The sequence below is a fragment of the Oncorhynchus masou genome, chromosome 31 (genome assembly GCF_036934945.1).
Source record: "Oncorhynchus masou masou isolate Uvic2021 chromosome 31, UVic_Omas_1.1, whole genome shotgun sequence".
NCBI classification, from domain to species: Eukaryota; Metazoa; Chordata; class Actinopteri; order Salmoniformes; family Salmonidae; genus Oncorhynchus; species Oncorhynchus masou.
In genome coordinates, this window is record NC_088242.1 from 40,604,823 (window position 1) to 40,617,222 (window position 12,400).

The following is a 12,400-nucleotide window of genomic DNA, read 5'->3' on the forward strand; positions in this document are numbered from 1 at the left end:
CAGTATGGATTTGGGCAAACAAAGAAAGTCACATAACAACAGGGACAGACATAGGAACACGGTAAAGGTTAATCAAAATGTGCATTTTTAAAGTATCGACTGCATAGTGACTCGAAGGAGCCAGAACTGGAATCTGCACTCAAATCCGTGGATGAAATCATTGTGGAGTTGAGGTACCTGGAAAGATTTTTATATGCCCTACATAATCTCCAGTTTACATATATTTTCCGTAGGCCTAAACAACCTCAGTGAGCCTTTAAAAATAGTCATTTTAAAATGATACTTTATCAGACAGATAAGAGTTTTGAACGTATACAAGAGTGCATTTACGATTTTAATCCACTAGAGAGAGATGTAGATCTATTCAAGATCGAGTCAATGTGATGGAATGGATACCACATCTGCACTCCTCGGTTTTGACACAGAATGATTTATAATTCAACTTCAGATAACAATGGGCAATTTAAACACTTTTGGAAATTGCACTTATTTGTGTAAGAGGTTTATAGTATAAAAAAAACATGCATAAATGTTTTCAGTTTCACTAATCAGACGCAAATAACATAACATGTAGGCTTTAAAGGCAAACAAAGTGAATGATTCAGTATTAAAACTAAATGCACAGGCACCATAAATGTACAGAGCTTCATTAGTTTATAATACACAACAGATACAATGGAGATGAACACTATGAGATGGGATCAGGGGCATCGTTCCCCCATTATTTTATGTTTATGTGGGGTCTCTGCATCAGGCTCTATCTTTGCCGTGATGATGTCACTATTTACTCCTTTATTAGCTGTCAATTTGACCTCTCTCTTTTTCTCTGGGGAGAGCAGGGGAACAACAGGCACTTCTTCCGGTTGGATCTGTAGCAGGTCGATATGTCAACCATTACTCCGTTCCAACTCACGGTGCTTTGGATGTGGAACAAGACTATCTGTTTACAGAGACGTTTCACAGCCAGGAGCATGGCTAATGGAGGAGCCACTGTTTCACAACCCACCTATAGGGACCAGAGTGGTGACCTCTGCCAGCTTGCTGGCCAGGGTTGTGAGAGCAGGGCTCATTGTGACCTCTAAGAAATGGCTGGGTGGAAAATCTGCCGGCGACATGGCTTCCTCCATAAAGTCCACCAGGCTGCTGCAGCAGGTGGTTTAATGGGTATTTGCTGCACTACCAGGTTCGTTCAGAGAGCTGCTGAGGAGTAGGCAGAGACTGATGGCTCCAAAGAGGTGACATCTTACATGCTCCTAACCAACTATTTTGTTATTTTTTTAGCATAGTTTGTAACTTAAAAAAAAATGATTTTGTACATAAAGTTGTTGCTACCATCTTTTATGACAGGAAAAAAAACTTCTGGACATCAGAACAGCGAATACTCACCTTGAAGTGGAAGAAGGATATACTGCTTTCCTTGGAACAAGCCCAAATCTTGGTCATTTGCGTGAAGAAAAGACGGAGGAAAAGGGGGCGCAGGTCGGGCTGCCTTCTGAGAATCCGTAGGCGAGGGAGTAAACTCCCACTGTCATCCGTTCTACTGGCTAACGTGCAATCACTGGAAAATACAATTGATGACCTACGATTATCATACCAAGGGGACATTAAAAACTGAAATATCTTATGTTTCACCGAGTCGTGGTGACTACATGGATAATATAGAGCCGGCGGGATTTTCCATTCACCGGCAGAACAGAGAAGAAGTTACGTCTGATAAGATGAGGGGTGGGAGTGAGTCTATTTGTCAATAACAACTGGTGCGCGATGTCCAATATTCAAGAAGTCTCGAGGTACAGATCGCCAGAGGTAGAGTACCTTGTGATAAGTTGTAGACCACAACATATACCAAGGGAGTTTTCATCTATATTATTCGTAGCCATCTATTTACCACCACAGATCAATGCTGGCACTAAGATCGCACTCAACCAACTCTATAAGGTAATAAGCAAACAAGAAAATGCTCATCCAGAAGCGACGCTCCTAGTGGTCAGGGACTTTAATGCAGGCAAACTTAAATCAGTTTTCCCAATGTTTTTGGACAACAACCTCTCCGTCAGTGTGATCAAGACAAAGGAGCTGATCGTGGCCTACAGGAAAAGCCTGGCCGAAAAGGCCCCCATTAACATCGTTGGGGCTGTAGTGGAGCGAGTTAAGTTCCTTGGTGTCCACATCACCAACGAACTATCACCGTCCAAACACACCAAGACAGTCGTGAAGAGGGCACGACAAAACATTTCCCCCACATGAGACTGAAAAGATTTGGCATGGGTCCCCAGATCCTCAAAGTTCTAGAGCTGCACCATTGAGAGCATCCTGACCGGTTTCATCACTGCCTGGTATGCCAACTGCTCGTCATCTGACCATAAGGCGCTACAGAGGGTAGTGCGTACGGCCCAGTACATCACTGGGGCCAAGCTTCCTGCCATCCAGGACCTACAATTTAGGACCAACTTAGGTTGTAAATGTCGGTTAGGACATCTACTTTGTGCATGAGACAAGTAATTTTTCCAACAATTGTTTACAGACAGATTATTTCACTTATAATTCACTGTATCACAATTCCAGTGCAATAGAAGTTTACATACACTAAGCTGACTGCCTTTAAAGAGCTTGGAAAATTCCAGAAAATTATGTCATGGTTTTAGAAGCTTTTAATAGGCTAATTGACATCATTTGAGTCAATTGGAGGTGTACCTGTGGGTGTATTTCAAGGCCTACCTTCAAACTCGGTTTGCCACTGCGCATGAGGACAAAGATTGTACTTTTTTGAGAAATGTCCTCTGGTCTGATGAAACAAAAATAGAGCTGTTTGGCCATAATGACTCTCGATATGTTTGGAAGAAAAAGTAGGAGGCTTGCAAGCCACAGCATCATGTTGTGGGGGTGCTTTGCTGCAGGAGGGACTGGTGCACTTCACAAAATAGATGGCATCATGAGGGAGGGATAATGATGTGGATTTAGTGAAGCAACATCTCAAGACATCAGTCAGGAAGTAAAAGCTTGGTCACAAATGGGTCTTCCAAATGGACAATGACCCCAAGCATACTTCCAAAGTGGTGGCAAAATGGCTTAAGGACAACAACATCAAGGTATTGGAGTGGCCATCACAAAGCCCTGACCTCAATCCCATAGAACATGTGTGGGCAGAACTGAAAAAGTGTGTGCGAGCAAGGAGGCCTATAAACCTGACTCAGTTAAACCCACTCTGTCAGGAGGAATGGGCCAAAATTCACCCAGCTTATTGTGGGAAGCTTGTGGAAGGCTACCCAAAATGTTTTACCCAAGTTAAACAATTTAAAGGCAATGCTACCAAATACACTCAATTAGTATGTAAACTTCTGACCCACTTAGAATGTGATGAAATAAATAAAAGCTGAAATAAATAATTCTCTCTACTATTATTCTGACATTTCACATTCTTAAAATAAAGTGGTGATTCTAACTGACATAAGACAGGGATTCTTTACTTGGTTTGTGAAAAACTGAGTTTAAATGTATTTGGCTAAGTTGTATGTAAACTTCCGTCTTCAACTATATATAATAGGCGGTGTCAGAGAAAGCCCATAAAATGTCAGTCACCCAAGTCATAGACAGTTTTCTCTGCTACCGCATGGCAAGTTGTACCGGAGTGCCAAGTCTAGGACCAAAAGGCTCCTTAACAGCTTCTACCCCCAAGCCAATCAAATGCTGAACAATTAATCAAATGGCCACCGGACTATTTACATTGACCCCTCCCCTCCATTTGTTTTGTACATTGCTGCTACTCACTGTTTATTATCTATATATAGTCACTTCACCTCTACCTACATGTACAAATTACCTCAACTAACATGTACCCCCGTACACTGACTCGGTATCGTTACCCCCTGTATATAGCCTTGTTATTGTTATTTTATTGTGTTACCTTTTATAATTTTTTACTTGAGTTTTTTGGTAAATATTTTCTTAACTCTTTTTGAAGTACATTGTAGGTTAAGGGCTTGTAAATTACCATTTCACGTTAAGGTCTACACTTGTTGTATTCGGCGCATGTGACAAATACATTTAGATTTGATTTTGACTGGATTATCTAACCCCGAATTACACTGACCTACCTACCTCCTTTCACCATACGGCGTGGAAGACCAGGAAACATGAGTGGTGTACAGCTCCATACCTCAGTGCTCTTAGCTAGCTCGGCAAGTAGCCTTCCTGTCAATATCAGTATACTCATAACAACCTAATCATTACAAAACTTCTATTCAATCAAATTAGCCACACATAAGGCATGCGTTTTTTTGTTAACTAAATTTGACACTCATTGACCAAAAACTCTTCGCTTGGTGAGCGAATAAAAAAACACCACCTGCTGGAGAAGACGGATTTAGTGTAAGTTATCCCTCTCGCTTCGCCTCGTCCTCTATGCCATAATTTTAGAACAGGGGAAAAATCTAGCCAATGAACATACCCTGTAGCAGCAGTCTACTTGGCCAGGCTCTCTTACCGGAATTTTGACCACCGAAGATGAAAGTGGTCGGTGAAAGGTGAACAATCGCTGACAATAAAGAGGTAAGTTCGATTGCGTTTAAGTAGAGAAACCAACCAACTAGCTAGCTAGCTAGCTAATCAACTATGATTTAAACGTTGAAATTGAAGTTGGTAGATATTTATTAAAGCAGGCTATTGATTAGGCATGCTAGGTTAACGTCAGCTAGCTAGGAAGCTAACTAGGTAACATTAACTCAATAAAACCTGTGGTTTAACCAAATATGGTTTTGTTTGCTATACCGTCTTTGGTTGAACTAAGAGCATTATAGCTAAGTCAATGAGGGCTTTAGTAGAGGAAGAGGACTTGGAAGACCAGCATGAGAAAGAGTGGCAGAGGAAGGGGGAGGTATTGTGAAAATAGACAGGGAAGGCAGTCACTGTGGAAGAGGGCCGTGATTGAGGAGGGGAAGCCAAGAGAGGTTAGGCTCTGAACCAAATAATAGCCAATATTGTAACCTGGTAACTGCATACTTTGAGATAGTCATATTGAAATACAGATTTGATCCCTTTTACTGTGTCCGTTTTTGTGCTGTATTTTGTGTATCCCAGTGACCCAAAATCTCAAATAATCTATTTTAAATTCAGGCTGTAGCACAGCACAATGTGGATAAAGTCAAGGGGTATGACTACTTTCTGAAGGCACTGTAAGCTGAAGGGGGATAACTGGGTCTCCCCTATCCTATTATTTCTTATTCTGATGCACTGATGAAAGAGTTCCACTAACAGGGTGGCAATACCCTGGTAATAGAAACCCTGGAGAACAGAGCTCCATTAGGGAACAGCAGGAGAAATGACATGACCAGCCTGTGGCCCTTGACACCAAATCCCAACTGCAACAATGAGTCATCCCCCTGTGGCCACTTGCATTAGCGTGTGTATCATACTGCAGGGTGTGTATTGTAAGTCTCTAGACCCACCTGCAAAGGTTTACATGGCTGTATAACAATCTATACACTAAATATATACATAGATTTATACAGAGAATTACAGGGATATGCCAAAAATATAGTCTTTACTTATAAAGATTTTGTATGTTGTTTTTGTGGAGTGCATTCTATACAGTATTTATAACATGCATAAAACGTATGCTGTAAGTTATTCTTTAAAATACAAATCACCTTTACCTATAATAATCACATTGTAATAAGAATGTTACATTGCTAAACAGTATTAGAAAATCAATTTACATTATGCCGTGCAATATACTGTATATTTAGATATTTATTGCTCTCTTAGAAAAGAATATAGAATGAGGCTTACAGAAGCTTGGTGAACATGAGAAACCCTGAGATAGATGTCTTGAAACTCTATATTTGATAGGACTGGCTCCAAAAGCCCTGCCCGAAATGAATTAAAGGCTAAATTAACTTGACATGCTCCGGAGTATACCCACATACTGGCTATACCGTGTAGGCCTGTGTAACTTTGAACTGTATATATTCTTTATTTTTATTTCACCTTCATTTAACCAGGTAGGCTAGTTGAGAACAAGTTCTCATTTGCAACTGAGATCTGGCCAGGATAAAGCAAAGCAGTGTGACACAGACAACAACACAGAGTTAAACATGGAGTAAACAATAAACAAGCCAATAACACAAACAAGTCAATAACACAGTAGAAAAAAATAAAGTCTATATACAGTGTGTGCAAAAGGCATGAGGAGGTAGGCAATAAATAGGCCATAGAAGCGAATAATTACAATTTAGCAGATTAACACTGGAGTGATAAATGAGCAGATGATGGTGTGCAAGTAGAGATACTGGTGTGCGAAAGAGCAGAAAAGTATATGAAATAAAAACAGTATGGGGATGAGGTAGGTAGACTGAGTGGGCTATATACAGATCGACTATGTACAGCTGCAGCGATCGGTTAGCTGCTCAGATAGCTGATGTTTAAAGTTGGTGAGGGAAATAAAAGTCTCCAACTTCAGCGATTTTTGCATTTTGTTCCAGTCACTGACAGCAGAGAACTGGAAGGAAAGGTGACCAAATGAGGTGTTGGCTTTGGGGATGATCAGTGAGATATTCCTGCTGGAACGTGTGCTACGGGTGGGTGTTGTTATCGTTACCAGTGAACTGAGATATGGTGGAGCTTTACCTAGCATAGACTTATAGATGACCTGGAGCCAGTGGATCTGGTGACAAATATGTAGCGAGGGCCAGCCGACAAGAGCATACAGGTCGCAGTGGTGGGTGGTATAAGGTGATTTGGTAACAAAACGGATGGCACTGTGATAGACTGCATCCAGTTTGCTGATTAGAGTATTGGAAGCTATTTTGTAAATGACATCGCCGAAGACGAGGATCGGTAGGATAGTCAGTTTTACTAGGGTAAGTTTGGCGGCGTGAGTGAAGGAGGCTTTGTTGTGAAATACAAAGCCGATTCTAGATTTGATTTTGGATTGGAGATGTTCAATGTGAGTCTGAAAGGAGAGTTTACAGTCTAGCCAGACCACATATCCACATATTCTAGGTCGGAACTGTCCAGGGTGGTGATGCTAGTCATGCAGGTGCGGGCAGCGAACGGTTGAAAAGCAGGCATTTGGTTTTACTAGCGTTTAAGAGCAGTTGGAGGCCACAGAAGGAGTGTTTTATGGCATTGAAGCTTGTTTGGAGGTTTTTAGCACAGTGTCCAAGGAAGGGCCAGAAGACTACAGAATGGTGTCGTCTGCGTAGAGGTGGATCAGGGAATCACCCGCAGCAAGAGCAACATCATTGATATATATACAGAGAAAAGAGTCGGCTCGAGAATTGAACCCTGTGGTACCCCCATAGAGACTGCCAGAGATCCGGACAACATGCCCTCCGATTTGACACACTGAACTCTGTCTGCAAAGTAGTTGGTGAACCAGGCGAGGCAGTCATTAGAAAAACCAAGGCTATTGAGTCTGCCGATACGAATACAGTGATTGACAGAATCCCCCCCCCCGCCCCCACTCGCCAAGCCTCCCCAGCTTCTCCTTCACCCGAATCCAGATAGCAGATGTTCTGAAAGAGATACAAAACCTGGACCCACACAAATCAGCTGGGCTAGACAATCTGGACCCTATCTTTCTAAAACTATCCGCCGCCATTGTTGCAACCCCTATTACCAGCCTGTTCAACCTCTCTTTTTTATCGTCCGAGATCCCTATTTGTTCTTAGTTCTGCATTTTTTGAACGAGGCATTTTGAACGGGGCATGCTTATCTAAGTTGATGAGGAAAGTACTTTTAAAGAATGACCAGGCATCCTCGACTGACAGGATGAGGCCAATATCCTTCCAGGATACCCGGGCCATTTTTATTAGAAAGGCCTGCTCGCAGAAGTGTTTTAGGGAGCGTTTGACAGTGATGAGGGGTGGTCGTTAGACTGCAGACCCATTGCGGATACAGGCAATGAGGCAGTGATCGCTGAGATCCTGATTGAAAACAGCAGAGGTGTATTTGGAGGGCAAGTTGTTCAGGATAATGTCTATGAGGGTGCCCATGATTACAGATTTAGGGTTTACCTGGTGGGTTCCTTGATGATTTGTGTGAGATTGAGGGCATTTAGCTTAGATTGTAGGACTGGCGGGGTGTTAAGCATATCCCAGTTTAGGTCACCTAACAGAGCGAACTCTGAAGCTTGATGGGGGGCGATCAATATACAAATGGTGTCCAGGGCACAGCTGGGAGCAGAGGGGGAACGATAGCAGGCGGCAACAGTGAGAGGCAACAGTGAGAGACTTATTTCTGGAGAGAAGTTCGAACTGTTTGGGTATAGGCCTGGAAAGTATGACAGAACTTTGCAGGCTATCTCTACAGTAGATTGCAATACCTCCACCTTTCTATCTTGATGGAAAATGTTGTAGTTGGGTATGGAAATCTCAGAATTTTTGGAGGCCTTCCTATGCCAGGATTCAGACACGGCAAGGACATCAGGGCTGGCGGAGTGTGCTAAAGCAGTGAGTAAAACAAACTTAGGGAGGAGGCTTCTGATGTTGACATGCATGAAACCAAAGGCTATCAAAACTGGTCACCTAGAGCGTGGTAGAATAGATTCAGGGCATAATGTGCAGACAGGGGTATGGTGGGGTGCGGGTACAGCGGAGGTAAGCCCAGGCACTGAGTGATGATAAGAGAGGTTGTATCTCTGGACATGTTGGTTATAATGGGTTTGGGAGGTGGGACAAAGGAGGTATCAGAGGTATGATGAGTGGAACTAGGGGCTCCATTGTTAGCTAAAACAATGATAACTAACCTAAACAACAGTATAGAAGGCATATTGACATTTTAAAGAGACATACAGCGAGGCATAAAGTAATCACAGGTGTTGATTCGGAGAGCTAGCTAAGACAACAACGGGTGAGACAACAGCTAATCAGCTAAAACAACAACAGGTAAAATGGTGATGACTGAGCAGAGAGGGTCGGTTAACTCCACACAGAGCCTGAGTTCACGGCTGGGGCTGACAAATAAACAAAATATAAACAGAATGGAGTACTGTAATTAATGGACAGTCCAGCAGGCATCAGCTATGTAGCCAAGTGATCATAGGGTCCAGGGCGAAGCAATAGATGGAACAGGGAAGCCGCGGAGTAGTCGCTACTACGCTAGCATGTGGGCGACATGGCGATTAAAGTTAGTAGCCCGGAGCTAGTAGAAGCGTCTGCTCCGACTATCGACAGAGGTTTAAGGCACAGCGGATTAAGTATTTGTCGGCAGATCAGTCGTGGTGGTGAGGCGGGGGACAGTGTCGACAAAGGATCCAAGCCAGATGGCGAAAGAGGTATTGTAGTTGTAGTAATTCAGTTTTCTAGCTGGGAGATGCGCTTTGCTCACGGCTAACTGGTGCTAGCTTCGGGCCAAAGGCGTTAGCCACTATAGCAAAGGTCCAGCGGGGGACAGTGTCGACAAAGGATCCAAGCCAGATGGCGAAAGAGGTATTGTAGTTGTAGTAATTTAGTTTTCTAGCCGGGAAATGCGCCTGGCTCACGGCTAACTGGTGCTAGCTTTGGGCCCAAGGCGTTAGCCACTATAGCAAAGGTCCAGAGCTTACGGCAAGGTTCAGGTGGAGTAGTGGGTTCTAGCCGTGTTTAGGTGGAGTCCGGGTGAACTGAGTAGGCCGGGAGGTGGGCCTCGGGGATAGCTTCGGTACTGGGTAACTCGGTGGGTGCTAGCTAGCTGTGAAGATCAGGAGTAATGGTCCAGGGATTACGGCAGGAATCCGGCGTTGTAGTGGAGAGAAAGTCCGATACTGGTTGGCTGGCGAGTATTATCCAGGCAAAAAAAAGGGCTGGTATCTGTGCAGAAGGTAAAGACCGCTAGCAGTGGCTAACAATGACTAATGGTGGTTCTTGCTATAATGTCCAAAAATTAAAAATAATAGCGGTTCCGTATCACATTGGGTGAGGCGGGTTACCGGAAGCTATAATTGAATTAAAATGTAAAAGAGATTGAAAATACAATTGAAATATATACAAAAAAAGACGAAAAACACAAAAGTACACAAGAGGACGAACAAAACACGTCTGCACTGCTACGCCATCTTGGATCTGATCCAAGATGGCGTAGAGGTACAGAAGTTAATTACTGGAACTTCACATACAGTTTCAAAGAAGTGTGAAACAGTGCAGAATAAGGCATATGTGCAAGGCAAAAAAATGCATTGCATAATTAATTTATAATTATCAAGGCACAAGGCGAAACAATGTTTATTAATCCAAAGGGGTAGGTAAGAGAATGGTCGTAGACAGGCAAAAAGGTCAAAACCAGATCAGAGTCTAGGAGGTACAGAATGGCAGACAGGCTGGTGGTCAAGAAAGGCAGAACGGTCAGGCAGGCGGGTACAAAGTTCAGAAACAGGCAAGGGTCAAATCCGGGAGGACTAGAAAAAGGAGAATGCAAAAAGCAGGTAGAATGGGAAAAATGCTGGTTGACTTAGAAACATACAAGACGAACTGGCACAGAGAGACAGGAAACACAGGGATAAATACACTGGGGAAAATAAGCAACATCTGGAGGGGGTGGAGACAATCACAGGAACAGGTGAAAAAATGGATTTTTCCACCCTGAAAACACCCTGGTCCTATCTTGAATTGAGCCAAATTGAAATAGCTACAGTATATTAGTATTTTTCATATCTACAGGGCACAAAGAGAGCAAAGCAAACTCAAAGAGTTTTTGACCACGAAGTTGATACCATAGTCGAAAATCACGACAGACAGGCTGTCCATTCTAAATAACTAAACACATTACTGTACTGAACCACTATGCAGACAAATTATAACAATGCTTGTAAACTTGTAAACCAACCAAAATGTACAATACCTTGTCAGGTCTGTTTCAGAGGAATGTGGTCTAGACTTTTCTTCTTCACTTGGTCTCTTTCTAGTCTCTTCCTCACTCGAGACTCCCCAGTGAGGGATGGTGAGGGTGAATGGCAGCACCTCGGGTTAGGTGGTGGTTGTGCAACGCTACCACCAAACAGTGGGGCCGGTCGTGAAACCCTATTCCCCTACGAGCTGGGCTGGGGGGCAAGGTGAAGCGCTGAAGCCTGAGCTTTGAGGTTCAGTGATAAACAGGGGCGGAGGTTGGGAGGGTGTAGACGGTAAGAGGGTTGTTAGGGGGTTAAGTGGTTTGGGAAGGGGTTCTGGGTGACATATGACCTCATGTTCATGGTTATCAAGGCACATTCCTCTGCCCCAGCCTCACATGCTGAAGGGCTTTCTGGTGGACAAAGGAAGAAGAGTAGCTGATTCTGAAGAGCAAAGTGCACATATCTTCAAACTGTGGCCAGTGAAAACAGAGAATAATACTGACATATGGTTGTATGCTATAAACATACTGCAGACACATTTACAATGCATGCAGACATTTTGAATACCTGTACTCTCTGACTGAAGAGTAGAGTAGGTAGAAGAGAAAGCTGATACATAAGTAGAGGACATATTAAGAAACTTACAGTTGTATTTTTTTTAAATAGTTTTTATTTATTTGGCCCATCGGAACCTGAGATGAAAAACATACATCGTTTTTTTTTTTTTTTTAGATATAGATTTTCTCCTCAAAATCAATAAAATACTCTATACAGTATATAACATTCCTGCCCAAATAAGAAGAGTTCCATTTTTTGTTACAGCAATATGTTGGATTAAAACGGTTGTTTCACTGTATCAGTTGGTGCGGGTTATAGCGTTGAAGTCTGTACAGTTTACAAAGAAAGAACCAGATAGATCGACAGAGACTATGATTAGTCAAAGGGTCGAGATTTCCACATAGTCCACAACACTGGCCATAGTCTATAGAAAACACCAGGGCCCCTTCTGCAAGGAAGAGTCACTACCACCACAACTCAACACGAGGTGAATGATCCAATGGAACAACACAGAGACAGCGAGAGAACATGAACAAGAAAGACATTTATCAACAACAAAAACATGTAAGCACACAACATGCAAAGTGAAGTCACAGAGCCTCATGACACAGACATTTGAGGTGCCTTTTGATTTCAGGTATTTTTCAGTGCAGGTTTCAGTGTCTGACAAAAGCCAGTCCCGCTCGGCTAAAATATATAAAACATTCATGTTTCTGTCACCTATCAATCAATGGATGTTCACAATCGCTGTACTCATCATATCCACAGATTACACACTCATACATGTACAGTATGTATCCCATCTCACTTGGACACGTTTCACATTTGCGATACAGCAGGTTCTCTTGTGCTTTGATCAAATCCTTTTTTACCGTAATAAATTAACTCAAGAGAATGGAAATCGACACGGCTGAAATCACAGAGAGCGAACCAACATGATCCTGAAAGTGTTCTGGTACATGTTAGAATTGGACTAAAACAGTGAACTACTTGAACTATATTATGGTCATAATGCCTAAAGTACTGACACTGTCATGA